This window comes from Trachemys scripta, chromosome 10 (assembly GCF_013100865.1).
Source record: "Trachemys scripta elegans isolate TJP31775 chromosome 10, CAS_Tse_1.0, whole genome shotgun sequence".
In the NCBI taxonomy this organism is placed as follows: Eukaryota; Metazoa; Chordata; order Testudines; family Emydidae; genus Trachemys; species Trachemys scripta.
Genome location: NC_048307.1, coordinates 44,084,831 through 44,112,239, shown reverse-complemented (window position 1 = coordinate 44,112,239; position 27,409 = coordinate 44,084,831). Strand labels below are relative to the sequence as shown.

General features: G+C 44.2%; 1 protein-coding gene across 7 annotated transcripts in view; it reads right to left on the bottom strand.

Moving 5' to 3' along the window:
- Positions 1-27,409, bottom strand: part of MYO9A (myosin IXA) — a 455,456-nt gene that overhangs the window by 238,914 nt on the left and 189,133 nt on the right. The gene's annotated exons all lie outside the window — the stretch shown is intronic.

Here is a 27,409-nt window from a genome sequence, read left to right as displayed (position 1 = left end):
ACTACTTTCCTAATGCAGTAGAGGCCAGTCCCAAAAGTATTGGCTGAGATAATTTAGAAGGTCCACACACGGATGCTTGCACTGATGCTTCCTAAATTACCCTTTGAATAAACAGGAATTCAGTTTCTGGATAGACTTTTACTCTTATACAATTCATTAGCAATAGTCTACACCAATCTATCGCTATCTAGATATTAAAAGTTAAACTTTGTTATGCTTCTATTTTCCCTCTTAAGTTGCAAAATGCTTGACATTACAGGACTGCACCTACATCTAGTGCATCTCTCCCACCTACTTTCATGAAATACTGATATATTTACTGAAACATTAATTTGGTGATACATACTGATGAGGGTAGTTCTGGTTCAGTAAAGACTCCCCAGCCGATATGATCAGAAAACAAAGCTGTTTCTAACCAGTGCAGCTGTTCCTGAGTTATTAGGCCATTGGGAACAGTAGAGCTGGCCTCTTGACTCTAGTAATGCAGGATTATCCTGACAAGCGGAGCCTGGAGTTAAACCATGGCTGTTCAAAGCAAGAGGGAGCAGGATGAGTCTCAATAAAATAGAAACAAATAGTTCTAACTGTGGGTACTGGCTCAAAATCACACATTGCAACAAAACAATCCTCTGAAGTCTGCAGTTATGTTTTGCATATATGTTGGTTCTAATCAAATCACTGAAGCAAGAAACATGAATGCCCATTATCACATGCAGTATTAAATCCAGTAAGTCCACTATGAGGCATATTTATTAACGTCATAATAACTGGCTGATTTTTTTTCCCCAAATGTGAACACATGGAAGATGTTAAAATTCAATTTGATCCATGTTAATTTTCCACAGATCACTAAAACAAAGTTCTACAATTACAGAAAACCATCAAAATAGCAAGTTGTGCTAGTATATACATGGGAATCAATTTTATATGTGATCTGGTGAAAACTCTGTGTGTTCCATAGATTCATAGACTCCACAGCCACAAGGGAACATTGTGATCATCTAGTCTGACCTCCTGTATAATACAAGCCATAGAATTTCCTCAAAAGAATTCCTAGAATAGAACTTTTAGAAAAACATGGTGTGTGAAAGAGGGAGAGGATGGTCGCCTCCCTCCTTTTACACACAAGACCATCTTAAATTTCTCCAAACAGTCCTGCCACACAAAAATGATACCGCTGCAGTATTCTGTACATACTGTCCCTTTAAAATTATCAAATGAAAGTTCCACATACATTTTCGCCTCAAAGAATAAAAACACTATATACATTTTCTACCTTTTCTACCAAATTCTGACACAACCAATCTGAGAATGCACAGAAGGTAACTTTATTTCTATGTCATGAATCAACAAGCTACTGATTTACTTTTTTAGGTCACCTGATAACTAGCTTTGCTTTTCAAGGAATGCTCTTTTGGTTCAGAGCTGATCACTTCAATACAATCCTCTGCCAAGGTTTATGATAGAAACTAATAAGAAAAATGTGTGAGATGAATAGCCATAAATGCAGGATTTTAAAACATTGCCTCAATGGCAAGTTGACTCAGTATTCCCTAATTTTCATAGATTCATAGATTCTAGGGCTGGAAGGGACTTCGAGAGGTCATCGAGTCCAGTCCCCTGCCCTCATTACCTTAAGCACTGTTTAAAAGCTGCACTGTATTAAAAGCTATACTGTATCCAGCCTGCCTCGAGAACTCTCACCTGAAATAAAGAAAATATTGGTTGAAATTGTGAATATATTTTTCACTGGTGTAGATGGAAAAAATCCAAAAGACAAACTGAATTTTAAGAGGCATGCTAAACAAATACCACTACCCAAACAATGAGAGAAGGATGCTTTGAACCTGGACTGTAATAGAGAGGAGTGAGAGAAATGCATGTCTAATTAATGTTATGAGTAGTAGTAAGTTACGTAATACACTCCACCTCTCTGCAGCAGCTCATGAATCTACTAATGAATGGCTTTTCTTGTCTTTCTAAGAACATGTAGACCAGTGTTTGCTTGATGTAGTACAAACAGCAACACAAAAAGAGACAGCAACATGGTCTAGAGTGGATAGCTCACTGGACAGGGAATCAGGAAATCGGGTTTCTATTTTTGGCACTGTCAATGACCTTTATGTGACCTTGGACAAGTCATCGCTCTAGTCCTGTCTCCTCTTCCACCCTTTGTCTGATTTGTCTATTCACACTATAAACTCTTCGGGGCAGGGATTGACTCTCCCTCTGTTTTGGTACAGTGTCTAGCACAGTTGTTCTCAAAGTTTTGTACTGGTGACCCCTTTCACATAGCAAGCCTCTTAGTGTGACTCCCCCTTATAAATTAAAAACACTTTTTAATGTATTTAACACCATTATAAATGCTGGAGGCAAAGCGGGGTTTGGGGTGGAGACTGATAGCTGGCAACCCCCTGAGTGGTCCCCGACCCCCAGTTTGAGAACCTCTGGACTACCACAACAGGGTTCAAAATCTAAGTACAAACATGCCAGTCACCACTCCACAGTTAAGCTAAGTTTTGCATTTACACAAATAGTAAATTCTATTAAGAATAAGAAACAAAACTGAAATACTATCCCAATTTTTCAACAATGGGATTTACTGCTTGGTTATTTCTTATCTAAATGAAGCTAGAGATAAACCATTTGAAAGAATACTAATCAGAAATGGATATTCCAAGGTTATAGTGCAGAAATTCTCTTTTACTTAAACTATATATATTGAAGAACATAGGTAAATCCTTCAACTTATAATATATATATATATATATATAGGATTTACCTATGTCCTTCAATTTGTCTTACCCTAATAGCTCAGACAAAAGCTCTAGCAGTTCAGCAGTGCAGAGCAACAGTACCAATCTAATAAGCAGCATGTGTTTATATTCCATGTCAGCCAGCACATTGCCCCAGGTGTGCTCTGAATAAAACCAATAAACTTGGAACAATAATTCTGTGTTTGGAATATGGCTTGTACTTAAATATTTATTAATAATATTCATTTAATTTTATGAACCTTTTCTGGAATAGGTTGAAATTAAAGGCCACAAAACCCATATGCTAAGTGACTGAGACAAACTTTATTTAAAACAAATTGGTATTATTCACTTAAGGGAGTTTGCATCAGCAAGCAACAATATAAAAAACACAGCCATATGGCAAACCAATTGTACTCTATCACCCTTTCATGTTTCTTTAAAAAATTAACCAGATACCAGTACTATTGAGGTTTTATGATCAGTTGGCTTTCTAGTTCTCTGTACTGTACCGTCCTGAAATGATTAGATCATTGTTTCAGAGAGAGAAATGAAGTCTATTTATTACGATTGTTATTTAGGAAGGGTTCTATCCAGTAGTAAGTCAGCCTACTGGCTCAAGGAAACTACAACCATAGGAGATGCTCCCGCAATCTTCCTGTCCCCTTTCCACAAGCCTTGTCATGTTCTTGGTGTACTCCAAATCAGAAGCAAGGAAATTATGTTGAGGGTTGCACTGAGCAGCTCTGGAAGTCTTCCAGTATCTTAAGAACAGAAATTTCTATTCTGTTTGGCAGGCATAGTCAGAGAAAAATTCTCAAAGACCAGCAGGTCTCAGAAGCTGAGAGCCTCATTTCTGAGAATGGTCAAAGGAAAAAATTAACCACCTCACATACCTCCTCTGCAAATGGCCGTTTTTGTAAGCCTATTACAGGTCTGTCGCATCTTACACGCATTTTACATGCGCAATTTCAGCTTTACGCGGTCGGCAAAAACAAACAAACAGAGAAAAATAACAATTTTAATACTGTACCTGTAGTACGGGTGATTCCACCCACCATTACACTCAATGTAATTTTGACTATACGCGATTTTCGCTTTACGCGCTACACTGAGGAATGTAACACCAGCGTAAGATGCGACAGACCTATATTAGACTGAAGATGAGAGATCTCTTCACTTCCCCCCACAACCCACCACCTCTGCAGGTTATTTTCTTTACAAAAAACATCCCATATGTTGGGCAGAAGCCCACCCACCTCCCCATAGGCAGATGTAGCAGTCAGTCACAGTCACTAGGAATGCAGTAAGCTTCCTTAGGTTGTGTGTTCTCATATAGGGAATAGAGGTATTGACTAAGTACAGGGAGTTGCGAGAGCTGGAGTTGTGAAGCTGCATGAATTCTCCATCTTCGTAAGCTGTGGGCTTCATGACATTTTTCTTTTAGCTTTACACAGCAGGCCAACCTGTCTTATGAGAGCAATACAGCGGTGCACAGAAAATCCAGGAAGTTTTTGGAAAGTGTAGGGGACAATTTCCTGGTGCAAGTGCTGGAGGAACCAAGTAGGGGCAGAGCTCTTCTAGACCTGCTGCTCACAAACCAGGAAGAATTAGTAGGGGAAGCAAAAGTGAATGGGAACCTGGAAGACAGTGACCATCAGATGGTCGAGTTCAGGATCCTGACACAAGAAAGAAAGGAGAGCAGCAGAATACGGACCCTGGACTTCAGAAAAGCAGACTTTGACCTCCTCAGGAAACTGATGAGCAGGATCCCCTGAGAGAATAACATGAGGGGGAAAGGAGTCCAGGAGAGCTGGCTGTATTTTAAAGAATCCTTATTGAGGTTGCAGGAAAAAACTATCCCGATGTGTAGAAAGAACAGTAAATATGGCAGGCAACCAGCTTGGCTTAACAATGAAATCCTTGCTGATCTTAAACACAAAAAAGAAGCTTACAAGAAGTGGAAGATTGGACAAATGACCAGGGAGGAGTATAAAAATATTGCTCAGGCATGCAGGAGTGAAATCAGGAAGGCCAAATCACATTTGGAGTTGCAGCTAGCAAGAGATGTTAAGAGCAACAAGAAGGGTTTCTTCAGGTATGTTAGCAACAAGAAGAAAGTCAAGGAAAGTGTGGGCCCCTTACTAAATGAGGGAAGCAACCTAGTGACAGAGGATGTGGAAAAAGCTAATGTACTCAATGATTTTTTTGTCTCTGTCTTCACAAACAAGGTCAGCTCCCAGACTGCTGCACTGGGCAGCACAGTATGGGGAGAAGGTGATCAGCCCTCTGTGGAGAAAGAAGTGGTTCGGGACTATTTGGAAAAACTGGATAAGCACAAGTCCATGGGGCCGGATGCACTGCATCCGAGGGTGCTAAAGGAGTTGGCGGATGTGATTGCAGAGCCATTAACCATTATCTTTGAAAACTCATGGCGAACGGGGGAGGTCCCGGATGATTGGAAAAAGGCTAATGTAGTGCCCATCTTTAAAAAAGGGAAGGAGGAGGATCCAGGGAACTATAGGCCAGTCAGCCTCACCTCAGTCCCTGGAAAAATCATGGAGCAGGTCCTCAAGGAATCAATTCTTAGAGGAGAGGAAAGTGATCAGGAACAGTCAGCATGGATTCACCAAGGGCAAGTCATGCCTGACTAACCTAATTGCCTTCTTGAGGAGATAACTGGGTCTGTGGATGAGGGGAAAGCAGTGGATGTGTTATTCCTTGACTTTAGCAAAGCTTTTGATACAGTCTCCCACAGTATTCTTGCCAGCAAGTTAAAGAAGTATGGGCTGGATGAATGGACTATAAGGTGGATAGTAAGCTGGCTAGACCATCGGGCTCAAAGGGTAGTGATCAACGGCTCCATGCCTAGTTGGCAGCTGGTATCAAGTGGAGTGCCCCAAGGGTCGGTCCTGGGGCCGGTTTTGTTCAATATCTTCATTAATGATCTGGAGGATGGCATGGACTGCACTCTCAGCAAGTTTGCAGATGACACTAAACTGGGAGGAGTGGTAGATACGCTGGAGGGTAGTGATAGGATACAGAAGGACCTAGACAAATTAGAGGATTGGGCCAAAAGAAACCTGATGAGGTTCAACAAGGACAAGTGCAGAGTTCTGCATTTAGGATGGAAGAATCCCATTTACTGTTACAGACTAGGACCGAATGGCTAGGAAGCAGTTCTGCAGAAAAGAACCTAGGGGTTACAGTGGATGAGAAGCTGGATATGAGTCAGTGTGCCCTTGTTGCCAAGAAGGCTAACGGCATTTTGGGCTGTATAAGTAGGGGCATTGCCAGCAGATCGAGGGACATGATCATTCCCCTCTATTCGACATTGGTGAGGCCTCATCTGGAGTACTGTGTCCAGTTTTGGGCCCCATACTACAAGAAAGATGTGGAAAAATTGGAGAGAGTCCAGCGGAGGGCAACGAAAATGATTAGGGGTTGGAGCACATGACTTATGAGGAGAGGCTGAGGGAACTGGGATTGTTTAGTCTGCAGACGAGAAGAATGAGGGGGGATTTGATAGCTGCTTTCAACTACCTGAAAGGGGGCTCCAAAGAGGATGGATCTAGACTGTTCTCAGTGGTATTGGATGACAGAACAAGGAGTAATGGTCTCAAGTTGCAGTGGGGGAGGTTTAGGTTGGATATTAGGAAAAACTTTTTCATTAGGAGGGTGGTGAAGCACTGGAATGGGTTACCTAGGGAGGTGGTGGAATCTCCTTCCTTAGAGGTTTTTAAGGTCAGGTTCAACAAAGCCCTGGCTGGGATGATTTAGTTGGGAATTGGTCCTGCTTTGAGCAGGGGGTTGGACTAGATGATCTCCTGAGGTCCCTTCCAACCCTGATATTCTATGATTCTATGACCTGAGTGTCCATGGAAACTATTATATGTACTATCACAGGTCCCATAATAGGTAATATCAATTTTTCATATTTTCTGTATTACTCCTTTATATATGAGAAATCTTCAGGACATATCTTGCTATAATTTCACAAGATTAACTTTAGGGCAGAGGCAGTCTGAAAATACAGTTACCAACTAGTTAAAAAGAACAGTAGAGAGTTAACTTGAGGCAATTTAATATATTTTTTGTTTGTTTCATTTATGAGGTCTCTTTAAAAGAGTGACTAGGTTATAAAAAGTCCTATTAAGGGACCTTATACATGAGCAAGTCCAGATATATTTGAACTGTACACTGTGTTCTTGTAAAGCCAGTAAGATTATATGAAATGTAACAGTACAGCCTTGGAAAACTGAATAAACTATAACTATTTCACTAAAACAAATTCTGTTCTGTCCATAATATTTCCCTCTGCTAAATGATTGATGCAAGGCTGTGAATGCTTATTGGCAAAACTCCATAAAGAGCATTCCTAAAATTCTAGGCAAGGCCAGAGCTTTTACTGGCCAGGGCTCAACATTTTGAAGAAAAAAAATTAAATACTCCTCTGTATGAGCAATACATCCAGTCTGGACTAGACATTGATTCAAGAATTCAAAAAATTTAGCTCCAGACAAGTAATGGTTCCGCTCCTGTAAGTTCCTACCACATTTTTAAACAGAAAGATATTTTGATTGGGCTGGAATTGACTTTAAACTACATTAAATCTTAAAAGCTGCATTAGGTCATTTGAAAAGGTTTACAAAAAATTCAATGTTGTCAACCTGAAATGTTCAAAAATCGTGAGTCTGGTCACAAAAAAGCATTAAATTGATATTAAATAGCATGAGATTTTAAAAAATGTATGGGGTTCTTTTTTATTGCCCTTGGGGTTTTGAGTCTTTATGGTTCATGTTTTGAAACTTTTTCCCCACAATCAGGAGTAAAAAATTACTATTTTAAATAAAAGATGAGATTCTCATATAATCACGTGATTCCAGAAGCTGGGGCTTTAAGAAAAAAACATATATAATTAGACTTGCACTAAAAATTGCAAGAGTTGGACTTGCAAAAAAATCTACCAAGGTACCTGAACCATTGAAAAAATGGATGATCTTTTGGGAAACACTGATGCAAGAGTCAAAAATCAATACATGCACATTTGAGATTCCTCCCATACTCTATTCCACTGAGCCCATCACTTCTGCTTTCTCTCCTCCATTACTCCCCTGCTAATCCCTACCCTCAAATTCCTCTCAGTCTCTCATTGTCCTTTGACTCCTTCTCACAATATATGTATGACTTGCTCTTCCACATCCTCGAAATACCTTATCCTTCCACCCTGCTTCTCCAACTACAGACCCATCCTATACTCTCCAAACTTATTTTATATGCATAGATTTCCTCCCATTCAACTCTGCCTTTAATTCCTTCCAATCTGGCTTCTGCCCACCTCAACTCTACTGAAACCACTCTTGCTAAATTCTCTAGTGACCTCTTTCTGGCTAAATCTCAAAGCCTCTACTCCACCCTCATTCCCCACTCCCCAACCCTATGTTGTTCTTGACAACATCTATCCTCTCCTAGACATATTACCCTTCTTGGGCTTTTGAGATACTGTTCTCTCTTGGTTTTTCTCCTACATCTCTCACTATCCTTCAGCATCTCTTTCAATGGGACCATCATCCCTCTCTAACCTGGGATAACCCAGAATTCTGTCATTGACCCTTTTTCCATGTGGTCAGGACTTCAGTTCTGTATCTCATCTGAAATCTCAAGACCTCCAAGCACTAGAAGAGACCTTTGGAATCTCTCCTTTCCCTAACAGCATTCATTTCTATGAATTACAGGTTGCAAAATATCAGAACTATATTTTGTTAATTCGGAGCCTGAAAACAGTTAAATTTGTGTGGGGAAAGGGGACAAACTGTGGGAATGTACCCAGTGTCCCAGAAATGAGTGTGTGTGTAGGTAGGTAGGTAGGTAGGTAGAAAGAAAGAAAGAAAATTAAAGGAATGGTCAGCAAGAATAAGAAGTCCAGTAAAGAGAGCCAGAGCCAAAGCCAAAGCCAAGCAGCTGATCAACGATGTTTGTGCCAAGAGATATTGAAAAGACTATGTAGAAACCTTTTGGCTTAAAAACATGTTATTAATGACTTTTATTAAGACAATTTCAGTGGAGAGGGTGAATGCCAGACTGCAGAGGGTGAAGAAGAAAGCTGAAGGAGGCTTTATTACATCATGTCAAGCAATTTCTAAGGCTGAATCTTGTATCATAAGTTCTTTTTTGCACAGTGTGGGTCCACTGACATCAGTGAAAAAGTAAAGTTTTTCAAATAATAGAACAAGTAAGTGCCAGCACTGACTTACCTAGCTATCATTACATCACATGCAACTCAAAAATATAATGCACTGAAACACAAAATATACTGTCAAGTATCAGGGGGTAGCTGTGTTAGTCTGTATCTACAAAAACAACAAGGAGTGTGGTGGCACCTTAAAGACTAACAGATTTATTTGAGCATAAGCTTTCGTGGGTAAAAACCTCACTTCTTCGGATGCATAGAGTGAAAGTTACAGATGCAGGCATTATATACTGACACATGGAGAGCAGGGAGTTACTTCGCAAGTGGAGAACCAGTGTTGACAGGGCCAATTCAATCAGGGTGGATGTAGTCCACTCCCAATAATAGATGAGGAGGTGTCAATTCCAGGAGAGGAAAAGCTGCTTCTGTAATGAGCCAGCCATTCCCAGTCCCTATTCAAGCCCAGATTAATGGTGTTAAATTTGCAAATGAATTTTAGTTCTGCTGTTTCTCTTTGAAGTCGGTTTCTGAAGTTTTTTTGTTCAATGATCGTGACTTAAATCTGCAATAGAATGACCAGGGAGATTGAAGTGTTCACTTACTGGCTTATATATGTTACCATTCCTGATGTCCGATTTGTGTCCATTTATTCTTTTGCGGAGGGACTGTCCGGTTTGGCCAATGTACATGGCAGAGGGGCATTGCTGGAACATGATGGCATATATAACATTAGTGGATGTGCAGATGAATGAGCCCTTGATGGTGTGGCTGATGTGGTTGGGTCCTCTGATGGTGTCGCCAGAGTAGATATGGGGACAGAGTAGGCAACGAGGTTTGCTACAGGGATTGGTTCCTGGGTTGGTGTTTCTGTGGTGTGGTGTGTAGTTGCTGGTGAGTATTTGCTTCAGGTTGTGGGATTGTCTGTAAGCGAGGACTGGCCTGCCTCCCAAGGTCTGTGAGAGTGAGGGATCATTTTCCAGGATAGCTTGTAGATCGTGGATAATGCGCTGGAGAGGTTTTAGCTGGGGGCTGTATATGATGGCCAGTGGTGCTCTGTTATTGTCCTTGTGGCGCCTGTTCTGTAGTAGGTGATTTCTGGGTACCCGTCTTGCTCTGTCAATCTGTTTCCTCACTTCCCCAGGTGGGTACTGTAGTTTTACGAATGCTTGATAAAGATCTTGTAGGTGTTTGTCTCTGTCTGAGGGGTTGGAGCAAATTCGGTTGTATCTTAGAGCTTGGCTGTAGACAATGGATCGTGTGATGTGTCTTGGATGGAAGCTGGAGGCATGTAGGTACGTATAGCCGTCAGTAGGTTTCCGGTATAGGGTGGTGTTTATGTGACCATCACTTATTTGCACTGTGGTGTCCAGGAAGTGGATCTCTTGTGTGGACTGGTCCAGGATGAGGTTGATGGTGGGGTGGAAATTGTTGAAGTCCAGGTGGAATTCTTCAAGGGCCTCCTTTCCGTGGGTCCACATGATGAAGATGTCATCAATGTAGCGCAAGTAGAGGAGGGGCACTAGGGGACGAGAGCTGAGGAAGAGTTGTTCTAAGTCAGCCATAAAAATGTTGGCATACTGTGGGGCCATGCGGGTACCCATAGCAGTGCCACTGACTTGAAGGTATAAGTTGTCCCCAAATCTGAAGTAGTTGTGGGTGAGGACAAAGTCACAAAGCTCAGCCACCAGGCATGCTGTGGCCTCATCAGAGATACTGTTCCTTACAGCTTGTAGTCCATCCTCATGTGGAATATTGGTGTAAAGTGCTTCTACATCCCTGGTGGCCAGGATAGTGTTTTCAGGAAGAACACCAATGCATTGTAGTTTCCTCAGAAGTCGGTGGTGTCTCGAAGATAGCAGGGAGTGCTGGTAGCATAGGGTCTGAGGAGAGAGTCCAAATAGCCAGATAATCCTGCTGTAAGAGTGCCAATGCCTGAGATGATGGGGCGTCCAGGGTTTCCGGATCTTGGGTAGCAGATAGAATACCCCTGGTCGGGGTTCTGGGGGTGTGTCCATGTAGATTTGTTCCTGTACTGTAGCCGGGAATTTCTTGAGCAGATGGTGTAGTTTCTTTTGGTATTCCTCAGTGGGATCAGAGGATAGTGGCCTGTAGAATGTGGTCCTGGAGAGTTGCCTGGCAGCCTCCTGTTCATAATCCGACCTGTTAATTATGACAACAGCACCTCCTTTGTCAGCCCATTTGATGATAATGTCAGAGTTGTTTCTGAGGTTGTGGATGGCGTTGCGTTCTGTACGGCTGAAGTTATGGGACAAGTGATGTTGTTTGTCCACAATTTCAGCCTGTGCACGTCTGCGGAAGCACTCTATGTAGAGGTCCAGTCTGTCATTTCGACCGTCAGGAGGAGTCCACGCAGAGTTCTTCTTCTTGTAGTGTTGGTAGGAGGGTTCCTGTGGGTCAGTGCACTGTTCAGTGGTGTGTTGAAAATATTCCTTGAGTCGGAGACAACGAAAGTAGGCTTCCAGATCTGTATCGTGTTCGTGGGGATGGTGGGACAGAAAGAGAGTCCCTGAGATAGGACAGACTCTTCTGCTGGGCTAAGTGTGTGGTTGGAAAGATTGACAATGTTGTTAGATGAGTTGAGGGTACCACTGTTCTACCTGCCACAGGGGGTTACGAGTTTAGATAGCTTACTGTCCTTTTTCTTCTGTAGAGAAGTGAAGTGTGCATTGTAAATGTCTTGTCTCTTTTTTGTAAAGTCCAGCCACATGGAAGTTTGTGTGGAAGGTTGGTATTGTATGAGACTCTCCAGTTCTGAGAGCTCATTCTTGATCTTCTCCTGTCTGCTGCACAGGATGCTGATCAGGTGGTTCCTCAGTTTCTTTGAGAGTGTGTGGCACAGTCTCTTACCATAGTCAGTGTAGTATGTTGATTGCAATGGATTTTTTACCTTCAGTCCATTTGGTATGATGTCCATCTGTTTGCATTTGGAGAGGAAGATGATGTCTGTCTGTATCTGTGCAAGTTTTTTGTTGAGGTTGATGGATTTCCACTCCATACGGCTAAATTTAGTGCCTTGCATGGTGTCAAGTATCAGGGAGTAGCCGTGTGAGTCTGTATCTACAAAAACAACAAGGAGTCTGGTGGCACCTTAAAGACTAACAGATTTATTTGGGCATAAGCTTTCATGGGTAAAAACCTCACTTCTTCGGATGCATAGAGTGAAAGTTTCAGATGCAGGGATTATATACTGACACATGGAGAGCAGGGAGTTACTTCGCAAGTGGAGAACCAGTGTTGACAGGGCCAATTCAATCATGGTGGGGTGGAAATTGTTGAAGTCCAGGTGGAATTCTTCAAGGGCCTCCTTTCTGTGGGTCCATATGATGAAAAGGTCATCAATGTAGCGCAAGTAGAGGAGGGGCACTAGGGGACGAGAGCTGAGGAAGCCTCTTCCCACACCCTGAACTCCTATTTTCTGGGCCCACCCCGGAGCCTGAACCCCCAACCAGAGCCCTTACCCCCTCCTGCACCCCAACCCCAATTTTGTGAACATTCATGGCCCGCCATACAATTTCTATTCCCAGATGTGGCCCTTGGGCCAAAAAGTATGCCCACCCCTAATTTATAATATAGTATAGGGCCTACTGGCCCTAAACCTAAACCAGGACCCTATTGTGCTATAGAGCTCTCTCCTGTCGGGATAGAGTGGCTATACAAGAGATCTTACAGCGGCGCAGCTGCATTGGTACAGCTACAGCCACTCCATTGTAAGGTATGCAGTGTAGCGCCTCTTGGTCACCAGGAGAGAGCTCTCCTGATGACAAAAGAAAACCACCCCCAACAAAGGGTGGTAGCTTCATCGCCAGGAGAGCATCTCATGCCAACGAAGCACTGTCCACACTGGCACTTTTGGTCATTAAAACTTTTGTTGTTCAGGGTTGTGTTTTTTTCACACCCCGAGTGACAAAAGTTTTAATGATACAAGTGCAGTGTAGACATAGCCTTAGTCTCTGCAGCCCTGATGGATGCCCTGAGAGAGGCTTTAATTGAAGCTGGAAAAAGCACACAAAGACCTAAAAGAAAATCTCTTGCAGCCATTTGCATTTTCTTATTTTCAAGAATGTAAGTAAAAAAGTAAGATCAGAATTACAGGCCCAACCAGCGTAGCCTTGCCCCATAGTTTGAGAAAGCCCGAAGTAGGTTATGTACACTTTTTCCAAGACACATGAATGTTCATCATTGACAATTATGCAAAATGTTCATTTCATGTAGATAATTCAAGCATTACTCTCCGACTCCAAAAAGTTCATGCTGAATTTACAAAATGCTAAAGAACTCTTAACACATATTAGAAAGGGTTTTATACTTCTCTGCTTCTTTCAAAAAAAGAAAGTGTTTTTGCTAGTGCTTTTTACATAGCCTGTTGTAAAACTAGGCAAATATCTAGATGAGTTAATGTACCCCCTAGAAGACCTCTGTGTACCCAGGGGTATGCTTACCCGTGGTTAAGAACCATTGAGCTACTCTGCCCTCCTTTATAAAACAGGCCACCACCACCACCCGAACACTAAACCCAATCATTCAAATTAGCCCTCAGTATTACAGCCCACAGAAGACTGGATTATTGTGTGTCACAGGCAGAGAACAGGAGGGCCTTTAATTTCAAATTGTGTGTGTGCGTATGTATGTATTAAGGTTGTCAATTAATCGCAGTTAACTCACATGATTAACTCAAAAAAAATTAATCGTGATTAATCGCACTGTTAAACAGAATACCAATTGAAATTTATTAAATATTTCTGGATGTTTTTCTACATTTTCAAATATATTTATTTCTATTACAACATAGAATACAAAGTGTACAATGCTCACTTTATATTATTTTTATTACAAATATTTGCACTGTAAATATGATAAACAAAAGATAGTATTTTTCAATTCACTCCATAGAAGTACTGTAGTGCAATCTCTTTATCGTGAAAGTGTAACTTACAAATGCAGATTTTTTTTTACATAGCTGCACTCAAAAACAAAACAATGTAACACTTTAGAGCTTACAAGTCCACTCAGTCCTACTTCTTGTTCTGCCAATCGCTAAGACGAACAAATTTGTTTACATTTATGAGAGATACTGCTGCCTGCTTCTCATTTATAAGGTCACCTGAAAGTGAGACCAGGCGTTCGCATGGCACTTTTGTAGCCGGCGTTGCAAGGTATTTACGTATTAGATATACTAAACATTTGTGTGCCCCTTCATGTTTCAGCCACCATCCCAGAGGACATGCTTCCATGCTGATGATGCTCATTATAAAATTAAATTTGCGACTGAACTCCTTGGGGGAGAATTGTAAGTCTCCTGTTCTGTTTTAACCACATTCTGCCATATATTTCATGTTACAGTAGTCTCAGATGATGACCCAGCACATGTTCGTTTTAAGAACATTTTAACAGCAGATCTGACAAAACACAAAGAATGTACCAATGTGAGATACCTACAAATAGCTACAATACTCGACCCAAGGTTTAAGAATCTGAAGTGCCTTCCAAAATCTGAGAGGGATGAGATGTGGAGCATGCTTTCAGAAGTCTTCAAAGAGCAACTCTCCAATGCAGAAAATACAGAACCCGAACCACCAAAAAAGAAAATCAACCTTCTGCTGGTGGCATTTGACTTGTACGGTTCTACGTTTTATTTTTGAATGCAGATTTTTTGTACATAATTCTACATTTGTAAGTTCAACTTTCACGATAAAGAGATTGCACTACAGTACTTGTATTAGGTGAACTGAAAAATACCCCTTTTTTTTTTACAGTGCAAATATTTGTACTCAAAAATAAATATAAAGTGAGCAGTGTACACTTTGTATTCTGTGTTGTAATTGAAACCAATATATTTGAAAATGTACAAAATATCCAAAATATTTAAATATTAACAGCGTGATTAATCATGATTAATTTAACTGCTTGACAGCCCTAATATATATGCACACAAAGTGTGTGTATACGTCATGCAATGTAACAAGGCTATCACCACTACATGTGTAAGTGTAAACATTCTAAAATACATGGCTGTCCACAAGACAATGCATTACAACATTTATTGTAGTCTCTCTCTCTCTCTCTCTCTCTCTCTCACACACCCTTATTTCCTGCACAGACTAACCACAGTATGAGTAAGTGAGTGGACAGGAGTAGAGCATTTGTGAGGCCTCTACATCCCCTTCTGTGCAACTGGGTAGGAATGGGTGAAGCACTGACTTGGCTCCATGCAAAGCCAGGGAAATAATCTGTTATGGTTATATGTCAGTAGCAGACTACTTCCTCTAGAGACGAGGCGGGGGACCTGGATCCCTGATCTGCTCCAGGGGCAAAACAACCATGCACTTTTCTTTCTCGGGGCTGTCAGTTAAACTATCTTGCCTTAGAAATGAGTCTACAGGTAGTTCACAACATTTACCAAGAGCGTGAAGGCTCTGCGAGGAAAGTCAGTAAGTGAGAATTACACACTTTTTATAGCTGAACCATGATTTTCCTAGCTGCACAAATTAATAAAGTTCAGCATCCCTTTTAATATGACACCTATTTACTAACAAGCATCAGTTCTGAATATTAGTACAGTGGTTAAGATCATTCCCAAATACAGACTTGTTAACACACCCTCTGAAGTATTATTACACTGCTACCTTAACATTAAAATATTGCTTGGAGCAAAACATACAATTAATTCTATAAAGAAAAGATGACAACTGTAAGACTGTTAGTGCCTCTCAACAAGTCCAAGGATTAAAAAGAACAGACACTGACCTGCTACCACTATCTCTACAAAAGGAAAATTAGAAAGTATCTTACCACATTCAAATTATTTTTAACATTCAAAACCATTGCTTTGCTTTTCAACCCATTTTTGCATGCTGACACACAAGACAGTTACCTTTTCCGTAACTGGTGTTCTTTGAGTTGTGCTCATGTCTATTCCACAATAGATGCGCGTGCTCGCCACGTATACCGGTGCCGGAAGTTTTTCCCCTAGCAGTACTCTTAGGGGAGCGCTTCTAGCGACCCCTGGAGTGGCGCCTCTATGGCACGCTATAAGGGGCACTGCGCACTCCCCCAACCCTCATTTCCTTCTTGCCAGACAACTCCAATAGGGGGGAAGGAGGGCAGGATGTGGAATAGACATGAGCAACACATCTTGAAGAACACCAGTTACGGAAAAGGTAACTGTCTTTTCTTCTTCAAGTGATTGCTCATGTGTATTCCACAATAGATGATTCCAAGCTATATCTGTTGGAGGTGGGTAGGAGTTCACAAAGTGTTGGGATGGAGCACAGTCCTACCGAACCCAGCGTCTTCGTGGAAGACCACGTGGCAGCCCTGCAAATGTCCTGAATGGGGACATGGGCTAAAAAGGCAGCCGACCAGGCTTGCGCCGTAGTCGAGCATGCCCTCACAATTGACGGCGGAGGGATTCCCCCCAGGTCATAACAGGTACGGATGCACGAGGTGATCCAGTTGGAGAGTCACTGAGTGGAGATCGGCCAACCCTTTATGCGTTCAGCCGAGGTGATGAACAGCTGCAAAGACTTCCTGAACAGCTTAGTACAGTCCAGGTAAAAGGCCAGAGCCCGTTTCACATCCAGCGTGTGGAGGCAGCGCTCCTCACTGGACGCATGGGGCAGAGGACCGGCAGGAAAATGTCCTGACCCATGTGGTAGGCAGAGACCACCTTCGGGAGCAACAAAGGATGTGGGCGGAGCTGGACCTTATCCTTATGGAACACTGTGTACGGGGGCTCAGAGGTCAGTGCCCTCTGTTCCCAGACCCGTCTAGCAGATGTGATCGCCACCAGGGTGATCGCCTTCCATGAGAGGTGCGACCAGGAGAATGTAGCTAACGGCTCAAAGGGGGGACCCGTCAACCAGGCCAGCACTAAGTTCAGATCCCACTGCGGGACTGGGGGGGCCTAACATACGGGAAGAGACGATTCAATCCCTTAAGGAATCGGCCAGTCATAGCATGGAGAATACTGTGTGCCCCTGCACCGGCTGGTGGAAGGCCGATATGGCTGCCAAGTGCACCTTGACAGATGAGGGTGCCAGGCCTTGGGCTCTAAGGTGAACGAGAATCTAAAAGGAGCTGGATCGGGGCAGCCACGGGGGATACTCCCCACTCAGCCACCCATCGGGAAAACCGAAACCACTTTGCCAAGTAGGCTCGACGCATGGAGGGTTGCCTGCTTTCCAAAAGGACGCACTGAACCTCTTCGGAACACGTCCTTTCCTCCAGCCTAACCATTGAGCAGCCACGCCGTGAGGGGGAGTGCCACTAGGTTGGGGTGGAGGAGGTGGCCCTGATCCTGGGAGAGCAGGTCCGGGCGGGACGGCAACGGCCATGGTGGGGCGACCCAAGACTCGTGAAAGTCCCGTACCAATGTTGCCTGGGCCACGCCAGGGCAATCAGGAGGACCCGGCCCCTGTCCGTCTTTATCTTTTCCAGGACCTTGCCGATCAGCGGGATCAGGGGGAAGGCATAGAGAAGCTGGCCTGACCAGGATAGGAGGAAGGCATCGGAGATAGCACCTACTCCCAACCCCGCCCCCGGAGCAGAACCGGGGACACTGAGTCGCGAACAGGTCCATCTGGGGAGTTTCCCACTCTTGGAAAAGTCTTTCCCCCACCTCTGGGTGTAGAGACCACTCATGCTGAAAGGAGAAGTCTCGGCTCAGGCAATCCGCCTGTGACTTCCAGGCGCCCAATAGGTTGCAGGCCTGTAAGCAAATGTCATGGGCTATACGGAAGTCCCACAGCCTGAAGGCTTCCTGGCAGAGGAGCGGGCCCTGCCTTGCCTGTTGATGTAAAACATCGAGGCCGTGTTGTCTGTGAGAACCCTGACCACTCTGCCCTCCAGGTGCGAGCGGAAGGCCATGCACACCAGCCGGACCACCCTGAGTTCCTTGATGTTTATATGCAGGGCAAGGTCCTGTGCAGACCACAGGCCTTGGGTATGAACGTCCCCCACATGGGCTCCCCACCCCAGGTCTGATGCGTTGGATACCAGCTCCACCAATGGGGACCTGCCCCTGAACGGGACCCCGTGGACCATGTTCTCCAGGGAGGACCACCATTGTAGGGAGGCGATCACTGGCTCAGGCACAGTGAGGGCCTTGTCGATCCTGTCTCTGGCCTAGGAGAACACCGAGGCTAACCAGAGCTGGAGGGGCCTCATCCTGAGTCTAGCGTGGCTAACCACATATATGCACACCAACATGTGACCCAGGAGCTGGAGACACGCTCTGGCTGTCATCACGGGAAACTTTGTGACTCTGTCGATGAGCCCTTTCAGGGTCTCGAATCTGTCCAATCAAGGCAGCACAGGAGGAGTGCCACGTGATCCCTTGACCAACCAGTCTTCCAGATATAGGAAGATCTGGACCCCACGACGTCTGAGGTAGGCCGCCACTCCAGATATGCACTTTGTGAATACCCTGGGAGCAGTGAACAGGCCAAACGGGAGGACCATAAATTGGTAGTGCTCCTGCCCAAGCGTGAAACCAAGGAAGCGCCTGTGCCCCTCGAATATATGAATGTAGAAGTACGCATCCTGCGGATCAAGGGGGGCGTACCAGTCCCCGAGATCCAGGGAGGGGATGATGGAGGCCAGAGAGACCATGCGGAACTTGAGCTTTACCATGTACTGGTTCAGGCCTTGCAGGTCCAGGATGAGCCTGAGCCCCCCTTTGGCCTTCAGGATAAGGAAATAGTGGGAGTAGTACCCCTTGCATTTGAACTCCGATGGCACCATTTCCACTGCTGCTAAACCAAGGAGCCACCCCACCTCCTGCTCTAGCAGGTCCTCGTAAGAGGGTCCCCCAGGAGGGATGGGGGCAGAGGATGGTTGGGCGGGGTAGAGGTAAACTGGAGGGTGTAGCCCCGGAACATAGCGTTGAGGACCCAGCGGTCTGAAGTCAGCCGCAACCACTCCAGAAGAAAAGCACACAACCAGTTGGAGAAGGGAAGCTTTATTGCGGGTGGATCCCTGGTGTGAACTGGTTGGTCACCCCTGGGCGTCCCATCAAAACTGACGTTTTCCTGCTTGTTTACCCTTGGAGGACCCAGGCTGGGGGGCAGACCAGGAGTGTCTTAAGCGTAGTGCGGGAATCTTTCAGCCTGTGCAGTTTCATGTCCGTCTGTTCCGCAAACAGGACCTTGCCATTGAATGGGAGGTCCTGCAAGGAGTTCTGTGCCTCACTGGACAGCCCAGACAGCAGGAGTCACAACGCCCTTCTCATGGACATCACGGAGGTCATGGACCTTGCAACTGTATCCGCAGCATCCGACGCTGGCTGCAGGGTTGCCCTGGCAATCGCTGTACCCTCCTCCACCAGAGCTTTGAACTCCTTCCTGTCACGCTCCTGGAGGGAGTCCTCAAATTTGGGTAGAGAGCCCCACAAACTGAACTCATACCGACCCAGGAGAGCCTGATTGTTTGCCACCCTTAACTGGAAACTTGAGGACGAATAAACCTTTCTCCCAAATAAGTCCAGCCTCCTTAAGTCTTTATTTTTCAGAGTAGGGGCTGGTTGGCCCTGCCTCTCCCTGTGGTTGACCAACTCAACCACCAAGGAGTTGGGGGCAGGGTGGGTGTACAGGTATTCATGCCCCTTGGTGGGTACAAAGTACTTCCATTCTGCCCTCTTAGAGATGGGGGGGCAAGGAAGCCAGAGTTTGCCACAAGGTATCTGAAATTTTTGCCAACCCTTCATGGAGTGGAAGGGCCACCCTGCCCAGGACCAAGGCTGAGAGGACATTGAAGAGGAAGTCCAAGGGTTCCTCCACCTCCTCGGCCTGAAGGTTGAGGCTTGATGCCACCCTTTTCAATAGTTCCTGGTGGGCCTTAGAGTCCTCCTGCGGAACAGAGGGAGGAGGGGCCATAATCGCCTCATCAGGGGAGGTGTGAGGATGCAGACACGGTACTCTGCATATCCACTGGTAACAGAGGTCCCACCACTTGGTCACCCTCCGGGTACGGAACCGAAGATGCATGTCCCACTGACTCCTTTCTGGGAGGCCGGGAAAGGGAGGCCGACAGTCATTCTGAAGCTCCAGCCACCGAGTGAGCCCCATTGGTACCACGGTGCTGGCCAAGGAGCTGTGGCATCGGCAGAGCAGGCTGCTCAGTCTGACTAGCCTGTCCAATCGACTGACAACTACAAAGGGAGGCCGGGCTGGTGTACAACCTACTGCTGTCCCTGGACCAGGAGAAGCGGTGCCGTCAGGAACGGTGCCGATCACGAGACGGTGATCCCGACAGTACCGCCAGTAGCAGTTGCTCCGTGATCAGCTCCGGTGAGGCGCCAGCGATCAACACCCAGGACTGCAGGAGCGGTGCCGCAGCGGGATCGTGGAGCGAGATGAAGAACAGGAACAGCGCCGATGCCCGTATCATGATGGGCTACGGTCTCCAAGAGGCTACAAGGTGGCTTGCCTCTGGACTGGAGAGCCAACGGTGGCAGTGCCCCTGGTACCAGCAGGGACATAACATCCTGGGCTGCTTGCAGGGCCTCTGTGTGGAGGGCACCCGGGGAAGCCTGCGCCGACTGGGCCAGGCTACTCAGCTCAACCTGAGTTGGAGGCCAGGAGGCCAACAGGGACCGAGAACTGCCCAACATGGGTCTAGTCTCTCCCCCGGTCTTGCTCCGGTGAAGACCTCTTCTTAGCCTTCTTGGCGTGCCCTGTGGACGGGGAGCGGTGCCAACTGGTGGAAGGCACCGACGGGTTGCTGTGCACCGACGCCACAGTACCCGGTGCCGATTCGGAGTGGTGCACTGGAATCAGGTCAACACCAACACCATCAGAATGGCTCGGAGCAGAATGTCCCTTTCTTTCTTGGTCCAAGGCTTGAAAGATCTGCAAATCTTGCAACGATCGCTGAGATGGGTTTCCCCCAGACAGAGTAAACAATCCGCATGCGGGTCACTCACTGGCATCAGCCGCCTGCAAGTGTCGCATGACTTAAAGCCCGGGGCATGCCCCGACCCGGGCGCATTACACTAAACTAACACTAATCTAAACTACTTCAACTACAGGTACTACTACTATGAACGAACAAGAGTTCTAAAGGAAAGCTGCAGACAAGCTGGAGCAGAGCAGTTCCAATGCACCTTTACTGGCGGCAAGAAGGCACTGAGGGTGGGGGAAGCGCACAGCACCCCTTCTACCGCGCCATAGAGGTGCCACTCCAGGGGTCACTAGGGGCACTCCTCTACAGGTACTGCTAGGGGGAAAACTTCTGGCACCGGTGCACATGGCAAGCTCGCACACTATTGTGGAATACACCTGAGAAATCACTCGAAGAAGAACAAGTGGTTTACCCATGCAGAAGTTTGTCTGGGGTTTTTTGGGGCTTCAGTACTGAATGTTGCCTCTTACCCTCCAGTGTCTTGTATCACTGAAATGAGGTCCAAAGCCAGAGGGGTGTGTGTGTCTGTGTGGTTCATGCTTGGTGCTTCATGGCTGAGAAATTAATCTTGTTCACTTCCTTACTGTGAAATTTGTCTAATGACCTGTTCATTTCACCAACCTCACTCTTAATGCAGTTTGGAGTGCCTCACTGGGAATGGAATAAAAAGACTATTTTAATTTCTTGCCTTAGGGTAAATTTCCTATTTTCATAACTTCTACACTTAAGAATATTTTTCTAGCTCAATAGGACTAATAATGCTAGAGCTCAGGCCTGGATTCCAGTGCATAACAGCAGCTAAGGTGACTTGTCTTCTGAGGTAGAGGAAGTAGTGAAAGCTACATGTCCTTTAGTTGCATAAATGAAACTAATTACATTTGTATCTGTAAAATGTAAATAAAAAGTATCTACTAGTGGATCAAAGTTGTATTCTTAGCCTGTCATTAAACTATTACTCATAGATGTTAAGCTTGCTGGTGTCTGACAATAGGTTTTGACCACAATGATACAAACATATCGAAGAATTATGTAAAGGTATGTACAGCAATGATACTTGTACAACATGTAATTGGATATCAACAATATTTGTTCTCCAAAAAGAATTTACTCCTTCAATTTTACCAGCAAACTGTAAACTGATGATCTGCTATTCAAATGTGTTACTATTCTTCAAAAATGTACTTTCAGGGTCCTGTGAGAGTAATCTAAGGGTATATTTCCACTGTAACGCCTGTTTCAAATTTTACTACTGATTCCGACCTTATTTGTAAAGATTTGTATACATTACAGAGACATTTTCCATAATTCTGTAAGGTGTTTTATACTGAATATGCATTTCAGCAATTTTCACACTAATTTTTATCTCACAGAATAAACAGCAGACAATCTTCCAATACCTTGACATACAGCCACGTTAGTATTCTTGTTGATTGGTTTTATGTGATCTGACATTCAGAGAATGCACTGTTTTCTAACACTATCTTACCTACACAAGAATTCCTCCCCTCATTCCTAGATCCTGAAGCACGTTTTAGGATGTAAATCATATTTTATTGCTTTTTCATTTTGTAGGACATGAAGGTGGTTTACAACATTCTCCTTCTCCTGTTAGCAATCTATCCCAATATTGCTGGGGTTTTTTTAAATAGGGATTTCTTTGTTGATCACTGAAGGATTTGATCACTTCATAATTCAAAATGCAACAAAATTACCTCTTAAAGGGCAGCTCTTCTATCTTCCTTCTCTTTCTAAGATGATTCCTTACAATGATAGCAGCTGATGATTTATTTCTTGTGTGTCTGATGTCATTTTGACATTGTTTGGGAAAATACATGTTTAAACCAACGTATCTTGCAGCACACTCTGAAAGTGGTGGGCGAGACCTAAACAAATTTGTCCCAGAAGTGTGGGCATTTAACTGAAAACACCCTTTCTTCTGCCTCTCACAAGATTAAATCTGGGCTTCATAGAAGTGTCCCAAAAAGTATACTTGATGGTGTACAGACCGTATCACTGAGGTTACTGGGTGACCAGCTTACTCATGGCTCTAAGGGTATGTCTACACTGCAATTAAAAACCTGCGACTGGCCCCTGGCAGCTGACTTGGCCTAAAGGGCTATTTAATTGCGGTTTAGACATTTGGACTTGGGCTGGAGTCCAGGCTCTAGGACCCTGCAAAATGGAAGGGTCCCAGAGCTCAGGCTCAGGCTAACAAGGAACTTTTGCACTGTTACAGACTCTCAAATTCAAATATAACATTATAGCAGTGTTCAAACTTCAGATTGTAAAGTTTGCAATTGTACTGCAGGATCTTAAATTTCAATCTGTCCTCTACTGATTCACTAAGAGATTATTAGGCTCTTTCCTATCCCTATACTAGTAAAAATTCCTGAACATTTATTCACGTTAAAGGAAATAGACATAAATCTCTAGAAATATATATTCTACTTTTTAATTATTAAAATAAAGAAGTCTAAATTCTTGTAATTGCAGCATTCTCCATAGCAGCATTGAACAACCCTCCTCCCCCCCACCCCCAAACTCTATATTAAGATGAAAAATTGTAATTGTTGAAGAGGAAAATGTAATAAGAGGCCTTTAGCATAGCTTTTAAAGAAATTCACGTTAGGTCAGCACAATCAGCCCTTTCACTTCCTGTACTAAGTCAACAGAATTCCTTCTGAATCAAAACAGCCTTTACATTATTCGTGCCATGAACAGCAGGTTATTCAGAGGCACTTCCTGTGGCCCTTTCAGACTTGTATATAGTAAAGTACATATGTCATGGTACAAAAACACTTTGGGTATCTATCCTAGTAGTCTATACCTATTATTGTGATGCATATCTTGTTAAAATCATTAAGAAAGTTTAAACTATGTCCCTGGGCTCACAAGACTCATGAGCCACTTATATATATACACAAGTGAAATATTCAGTAAAATTTAGGTCATTTGAGACAGAATCTCAATGGGTTATCTAATGCTTAGTTAAGCCAGTATTTATTTTTAAGGAAAACTGAAAGAGCATAACTTAAAAAAAAATGTTCTGTGTGGTCAAGAAATAACAGTTAGCATCTAGTTCATACTGACCAATTAAGTTCGAAGGCTGAAACCTCATTCCTTACTCTCATGTGCGAAGACGTTGTTTCTCTCTCAGCAGCTGATGATTTTGTGTATCAAGGACAGTGGCTGAAAGGTATTAAGGCTTGGTCTACACTAAAGAGTTAGGTTGACATAAGGCAGCTTACGTCAACCTAATTATGTCAGTGTACAGACTACAGCCTTGCTCCCGCCAGTGTCAGTACCCTAGTACACCAATGTAACTCCACCTCCACGAGAGGCATAGGGTTTATATCAGTGTAGTTAGGCCAACGCAGTGTCCATGTATACACTGCATCCCTTACATCGGCTGTTGGCTGTCCACTGTCATTCTTGTCAATGTCATGGCTCCATACTGGAGCCATAAAATTGACAAAAAAGCCATGGGGCGGGTGGGAGGCTCCAGCGAGCCTGGCTGCCCCAGTTCCCCACTCCCAGCCCAGCTGCAGCCCAGGCTGCATCCGTACGGCTCCTCACTCTCAGCTGGGCTACTGTCTAGAGGCTCCTTGCGGGGAGCTCTGCTGCTGCAGGGAGTCCCTTAGGCTCCCCACTCCCCGAGCCCGACTGCCCCCCGGGGTCTTGGCTCCCTGTTCCCTGCCGCAGTCAGGTTGCCAGCAGGGAGCTGAGAGCCTTGGTGCAGTCGCCGGGTTCCCCGTGGGGAGCACGGAACGAGAGCCTGGCAGGGGGTGGGAAGAGCTAGGGGGAGGGAAGCAGGGAGCCGAGAGCCCGGGAGGGCAGCTGGGCTCCCGGAAGCGAGCTGCATGTGGAGCTGCAAGCCCAGGCTCTCGGCCCCTGCCCCTCTTAAGTCGGTGAAGATGCACACCACCAACAGAAGGGGGGGGAAGTGTGGACATGAACCACCACAGTAATTACTGTGGTTGTAAGTTGACCTAACATACATCAACCTAACATAGGTCAACTTAACTTTCTAGTATAGACATGCCCTAATACAAACTAACATCGTCAAACCAGTCTACATGTGCTGCAATACCTAGGAAAAAAAAGGGGTTCTTTCTAAGGCTCAGTCTACACTAGAAATTTACACCAGTATAACTGTTGCTCAGGGATGTGAAAAATCCACACCTGTGAGTGATGCAGTTATATCAACCTACACCATGGTGTAGACAGCGCTATGTCAACACAGGGCTTCTCTTGTCGACATAGCTACCAGCTCTCATGGAGGTGGATTAACTATGCTGATGGAAGAACTTCTCCCATTGGCACAGAAGCAGCTTTACTGAAGCAATGAAGCATTTTAAGTGTAGACTGACCTAATGATGGAGCTACCACCTTAACTTTTAATTTCCAGCTATTGTTTTTTTATTTTTTTGAAGTATTGATTTAAAAAAAATTCCATGAAAGTTCAGATTTCACCAGGCCATTAGAAGGCATGTGTTCAGTCTGAGGATTCTCTTCATACTAAAGTACAAGTTTATGTTCCAACACACTGAAGTGCTAGAGTTGTCAAGCAGGGTTGTTAAACAAGGGTTAGTAATGACAAAAAGGGTATTTTTTCACTCTTTATACTCAAAAGTAACAACTAATTTTGTTCAATTTTTTTAGAAAAATTCATTCCTAGACACAGCCCCTACCTGAAAAATTTCAGCCTATAAGGTGATACAGTAGTTTGATAAGTTGTAAGCCACAGAAAAGGCCTTTTAGAATGGAAATACCTAGGTAACCTTACACCTGCATGCATCATTACACACTACCTGTAAACAGGGGGGGGGAAAAAAAATCAATCACTGAAATTCAAGATGACTTATTAGAACCAACTTTTTGTCCATTCTATTGGGTCAGTACAATACTGTTCTCTATAGTATTGTCATAAGCCAGTAGATAGCACCCAAGTGCGAGCAGCCAAATCCTGGGTGATCAATGACGAAGAGGGGCAAGAAGCCAGAGGCTTCCAGCTAGTTGGGAACAGCACCATCTTTGTGGGAGGGAATGGTAGAGAGGGGGGCATTGGTGGAAGGAAGAAGGGCTCTGTTGGCTTGGATGCGGGTGAGAGTGAGCCTGGGGAACAGGAGTGTGATGGACACTGCTAACTGTGATTAGTGACCACTTTGGATGAAGACTTGTATGTGTCCTGAGGGAAGATGAAGTAGCCAAAGAGCAGTGGAAGCCAGAGGTCCAGACCGAGCAGACAGCAAGCAGCGCACCTTACCAGGCTAGTGCATCTCAGTTTTGTGTGTAACACCAGTTCCACTGGTGATTAAAGACCTTAGCTAGCAAGTCATTGTTTTGGGCACTTCCAGGGTAGGGGAAAGAATTGTTCTTTTTGTCTATTTATTTAACTGTTTCACAGGTGCTCTTTAATTCCCATCAGTCCCCCAGCCCCTTTTGGCCTGTACCCATTCCCTTGCATAATATTCTTGCACTGTATATAAATGGTCTCAGAACTCCTCTATGTGCAACTGGGTTTGGTGTTAGGGTCTCCAGATTCATACAAGCAAAGGGGTCTGTGTGTGACCAAAAGAGAAACAGGTGCAGGCATGCTGCCTTAAGATATCTACCAGCACAGAGAAAGGGGGTGCTTGGTAGAGTATATTCTAATATTTACTGATTCTGCTTTGCCAATATCTCTAACAATATACAATACTACAATAAATAAAATGTCTACATTTTAAAAACCAATATCTGCTATAAAGGTTGTTATATAATACAAGATAAATTGCCTCTTGGTAACAATCAGCACAAAGCACCCCTATACATTTATATTCCTCTTGTTGTGACAGCATTCTTCATTACAGCTATAATACGATACTGAAAAACACTCAATTACCAGGCAAATCCTTAATGCAACTTTATCATGGCAAACTTCCTGTATGTTATCACCAAGGCATAAGAGTCTGATTGATTATAAGCTACTGGTACACAACACTTACAAAGAATAATTTTGGCCTGACCTTATACATTGACTCTGTGTAGGAGGACCACACATGAGGAATGGGCTGCTCCTTTCCACTTCCATAAAAAAGGTATTTCCCCCTCTGTTGCTACAATTACACTCAGTTTTGTAAGTAGTGAGAACATCATAGAAGAACTGGTTGCACAAAATACCGTTGGATTGAATTATCACATGTTGATTCATTTTAAATTAAATGGAAGGATAATTCAAAGCCAGGTCATCAACTATGGGTTTTTTTTAATTTCAAATGGGCAGATTTGAGGAAATTAATGGACTTATTTAAAGAAGTCAACTAGACTGAAGAGCTCAAGGAGTTAAATATGGAGGAAGTTTGAAATTTCTTGAAATCAATTATAGAAAAGCCATCTGAAATTTGCATTCCAAGTAAGGAAAAAAAATTGTAGGAAAACGCTACAGACTCTACGCATGGAGGAAATCTGTGCCACTGTGCGCACTCATAATTCATGTGCTGTGCATTTTTTTTCCCTGCAGAAAATAACTTCTGCCGGAAAGTTGCTGCAGTTCTGCCTTTTG